The sequence below is a fragment of the Trichosurus vulpecula genome, chromosome 2 (assembly GCF_011100635.1).
Source record: "Trichosurus vulpecula isolate mTriVul1 chromosome 2, mTriVul1.pri, whole genome shotgun sequence".
In the NCBI taxonomy this organism is placed as follows: Eukaryota; Metazoa; Chordata; class Mammalia; order Diprotodontia; family Phalangeridae; genus Trichosurus; species Trichosurus vulpecula.
The window spans coordinates 435437316-435442572 of NC_050574.1; positions in this window are offsets into that span (position 1 = coordinate 435437316).

A 5257-nucleotide genomic window follows, 5' to 3' on the forward strand; every position below is an offset into this window, starting at 1 on the left:
TCAGTCCCATCGGCTTCATACCAGGCCCTTCTACCCTCCACTATCTCTCCAAGTCTGTCCAAGCTCATGTTCTTTGTTTCTATGACACTATCTATCCATTTCATCCTCCGCCGTCCTCTTTTCCTTTTACCTTCAATCTTTCCCGACACCAAGGTCTTTTCCAATGAGTCCTGTCTTCTCATTTGTGTAGCCAAAGTATTTGGGCGTCAGCTTCAGTATTTGACCTTCCAATGAATAGCCTAAATTGATTTCTTTAAGTATTGACTGACTTGACCTCCTTGCTGTCCAAGGGACTCCCAGAAGTTTTCAGCACTGCAATTCGAGAGTGCGCTCCGCTTTCCTTATAGTTTGCCTCTCACAGCCACACATTACTACTGGAAAAACGGACCTTTATCAGCAAGATGTTTCCGCTTTTCAGCATGCTGTCCAGATTGGCCATAACTTTCCTTCCAAGGAGCAAGCGTCTTTGAATTTCATAACTGCAGTCACCACCCGCAGTGACCTTTGAGCCCAAGAACACAAGATCTGACGCTGCTCCTGTTTCTTCTCTTTCTATTTGTCCTGAAGTAATGGGACCGGTTGCCAAGGTCTTTAGATATTTTTTATGTTAAGCTTCTAGCCAGCTTTTACACTCTCCTGTACATGAGGTCTCCACTATGACCTCTCCATCTTGGGTAACCCTGCGTAGCATAGCTCATAGTTTCATTGAGCTATGCAAGTCCTTCCAGCACAACAAGACAGGGGGTAGTAATGTATAGGAAGTCTGTTAATTGGGTTTATTTTATATCCTGCTACTTTTCTGGAGTTATTCACTGTTTCAATGAATTTCAAAGTTTCTGGAGTTCTCTAAGTAAACCATTATACAGTCTTCAAAATGTGGTCTCTTTTTTTCCTTTTTGCCTGTGTTTATTCCACCAAATTGTTTTCCTTGACTATTTGCAATAGCAAGCATTTCTAAAATTGCATCGATTAATGGGTGTGGCAATGGCCTCTAGTCTTATTGGAAAGGGCTTTTACATTTTTCAATTGCAGAGAGTCCTAACCGACAAACAGGAGCATCATTAAGCATTTGACTGCCCAACCTCCCAAAAGCCATGACCGTGACAAATTGATACTATCCTGGAAAGGGGAAGAGCTTCTTTGTCCAGTGGTTTCTTGGATCCAGTCTCCAGGAAGAATGGATTCCTGTTAAGAATGGACTATTTTAGAGCATAGTTCTAGCTGATCCTCTCCAGCCCTTCGTGTTCCTTCCCCAGCACAGAATTGCCTTGGCCTCAAGGTCCTTGTCCCCTCACAAGACTCTACATACTCTGGAGAAGTGGTTCAAGTGCCCTGCGGTTGGTAGACTTCCTCTCCTTTGGGATGGTTCAAAGAACTCCTTCCTAGAAATCAGTTGGCAGAACAAGAGGTGGTATTGTTGGGAGGTATCTTGCTTTCTAATAGCATGAGAGAGGTGAAACTGTTCCTGTATAACTGGTGAGTATGTTTTTCCTTGGAAGAAAGGGAATGCCTTAGTTGACTTGGTGGTAATCCCGAGTCACTGCATAAGGATGAGGGAAAGTCCTTATTTAGCCACTATAGAAAAAAAGGGGTCACTCCTATACAGAGGCCTCTAAGGGGGTAGAGATTTTGTATCAATCTCATGATGGAGCTTTCAAGGAGGGGAAGTTTGGGCAGGTGGGCCAGGAAATACTGAGTGATTGGTGGTACTAGGAGAGCCTCAGTATCAATTTATATTTTGGAATAGGTTGCATGCAAGAGGTTTATTGACTTCTTAGCCACTTTACAGAAGGATGAAAAACTGTCTGTCCCAGAAGTGCCCATCCTCCCTCCTTTGGAAGGACTAAGTCTCAAGACTCTTACAGGAGAGTCTTCCTAGCACAGGCAGTACTAAGGTAAAGGGGGAGAACAGAAACAAAAGAAAAGCCAAATGTAGAGAAATACAAAAGCCAGAAGTCCTTCAAAGGAAAGATGATATTGCTGGGGCTGCTCCTGCTCATCATCACCACCTCACATCAGGAGGAGAAATCTTCAATTATGCCATAGGCGTTATATTCTGTATTGTGGTTCTGATGTTCTTGGCACTGTTCTGGTTTATCACCACTTTGTATTAGGAGACCCACTGTGAATTTCAAAGATGTAGCATTGCCTATCACGTGGACCCGACTGTGAGACTTCGAGACTTAGTTTTTTTGAAGGAAGAAAGAAAGGCTTAAGATTTCTGGCTTTTGTATTCCTGTACATTTTGGTTTGTTTCTGTTCTCCACTTTTACCTTACTGCTCTCCATGCTAGGAGGACTCTCCTGTGAGGCTTGGTCCTTCCAAAAGAGGTAGAAAAGGCCAAGAATTTCTGACATTGCTCTCCACATTTTGGTTGGTTTTGTTGTTGCTTTGTTTGTTTTTGTTTTTCCTTTCTCCCTCCCTCAACACTATACATGACAGGACTGTCATTTAAATGGTGGAAAGTCCACTAGAAGTTCGTTAGGGCCTTGCCACCGAGGAGTGGTATGTGATATAACCATCATTTTTCCTGACTTTCTTTTTTTAAATATAAATTTATTTTTTACTTTTAGTTTACAACATACAGTTCCACAAGTTTTGGGGTTCCAAATTTTCTCTCCGTCCCTCTCCTTCCCCCTTCCCCCCAAGACAGCATGCAATCCAATGTAGGCTTGAACATATATTTCTGATGGGTGCCGACAAGTTCCACAAACAACTGTATGCAGAGGGAGGCATCAGCAAAATTCCTCTATTGGTTTGACCCCAAGGCGTCCTGATTCCAAAGATATTTATCTTTAATTGTCCAGTCCTGTATTCTCCAGGCCCCAGACTACTTGGATAGACCCATGGCCACTACCCAGGAACTAGTATAGATGAAGATCTTCTCTTCCTTATTCTTCAGGGGTCTCTCATATGCCAGCCATACAGCCTGGAGCTCAGCCAATGGAAGGACTTGTTAGTACCCCTATTCCCTAGAATATCTCCTGTTACCAGACAGTGGCTGTTGAAGTCTCGTTTGCAAGCCTCTCTTGTGACAGATGAGATAATCAGTGAATCAGACAAAATGGTGCTCCTCAGAAACTAAGTTTTTACAGGTGGGAGCCCAGCAGAAAAGGCAGGGTTTCAAGGCCTGATCCAGGGATCTCAGTCTCTCTTAGCCTTCGCCTGTTTGTGATTTCTAACATATCATTTCCATTTAGCAATAGAAGCCTCCTGCAGACTACCCGTCTTACTAAAGGAACCATCTTGTTGTCACCCAACCCATACTAGGTAACTCCGGACAAAGAGTGATTGTAATGACCAGTGTTATCTATTCAGTAGCAATTAGGCCCTAGTAAGAGGCAAGCAACTGCTTTTTGTTCTTTTTTTAAAATATATTTTTATTTATTTTGTTAAATATTTCCCAATTACATTTCAAAAAATTTTAACATTTATTTTTTAAAATTTTGAGTACCAAATTGAGTACCCTCCCTCCCATCCCTTAAGAATTATACATGCTTTTCGAAAGCAATGTGGTGAATGGCTGCTTTGAGGATCTTGGATACCTAATAGTGGCTTATTTAAGTCATCCCTTGGGGCCTGCCAAAGGCTTTACCCAGCCTAGTCTTTATGGACAGAGACCTCCAGAAACGGGCCTTGCAAGATAATAAGGGCCCAAGGGAATAGGCTGCTGGACAGCCTGCTTTACATTTTCCAGGGATGTAGCCTGTTCTGGACTCCACTTGAAAGACAGGCTTGTGAGTATCTTGGTAATGGGGGCCATCAGGATATCCAGGTTGGGAGTACTGGTTTTCCAAAACCTAAGAATCCAGTTAAGTCTCTGGGATTCTTTCTTAGATTGTGGGAAAGGGTCAATAATTTTATTCCAAACTGTGCCTGGAATCCTCTGGGTTTTTTCCACCCACTGTATTCCCTAAAACTTAAGCAGATTAGACCCTGGATTTTCTTAGGGTTGATTCCCCCCCTCTATGGGCTGATTTAGGGAGTCTGCCACCAAGGGCTGATCAACACTATGTCATCCATATAGTAGCTCACACCAATGCCCTTAGGAGGGAGGGAGTCCTCTTTCAGGCTTGAATACTGAACTCCTCGAAGATAAACTACTGCCTAATCTCAGCCACAGGAATAGAGGAAAAAAAAAAAAAACATTGGCAAGGTTTACAGCCCAGTGCCACTCACCCTAGGCCTAGGGTCTACGGCTTGACAAGGTCAGCACAGCTATGGAGATGGGCATTACTTTGTTCAGCTCTCCGCAGTTCACTGTATCTGTCACTAGAGAAGGAATATCTTCAAGCCCTTAGGAGCCCAGTACTATATGGTGTTAATGTGTAAGAAGCCTGGAAAGGTGGGGGAGGGGAGGGACGCGGTTATGAAGGTCTTTGAATATCAAACAGAGGATTTTCTATTTGATCCTGGAGATGATAGGGAGCTGGAACCGGAGGGAGTGGGGGGCGGGGGGAGGAGTTGACACAAGGTCAGACCTGTGCTTTAGAAAGATCCCTCGGACCGGAGTGGGGAGACACGGGAGGCCCAGGCTGTTGCAATCGTCCAAGCCTAAGGCGAGGGGGGTGGCAGTATCAGAGAAGAGAAGGGGGCGTTTTGGGAAGATCTTACGAAGGTCAAACCGACAAGTTTAGGCAAAGACTGGATATGGGACAGCGAGGTGGGGGAGTGTAGGGGTCAAGGAGGACACCCCAGGTTAAATTAAGGTTGTCAAACAAATGAGGGGTTGAATGCACCCCGCCCTCCACCACCACGCACTAAACCTGCTCGGCTCAGCTCTCTCCCCTCCCCCACCCCGCAGTGAGAGCCTGGACTGTTTCAATCCTTCTGCATTTAGCTAAACCTGGTTAGCATTTGCTTGCTGAATTACATAACGGAATTGACGGGGGATGGGAGGTAGAGAAATGAGTCTGCGACAAGAAGACAGAGAGACGAAGGCATTCGAGACACAATCAATCCTTTGCACCCACCCCAGCTTCCCCGAGGCCGGCTCTACCACCCAGGGCCCAGTGACTGCAGATCAGCATAGGGGCGTGCCTTCCCCAGAAAAAACCAGCTCCTCCCTCGCATTGGCCGGTCTTTTCCGTCAGTCACCCGAGGTCCCGCCCCCGTTCCCGACCCAACGGAAGCTGCGCCTCCACAGGGAGGCGGGTTTTTACAGCTGATTGGTGGAGAGGGTGGCGGCGGAATCAGCTGGGGGGGGGCTGTGCGAAGAGGCAAAAAAGCAGAGAAAGGGGGGGCGGGGCCTAGGAAA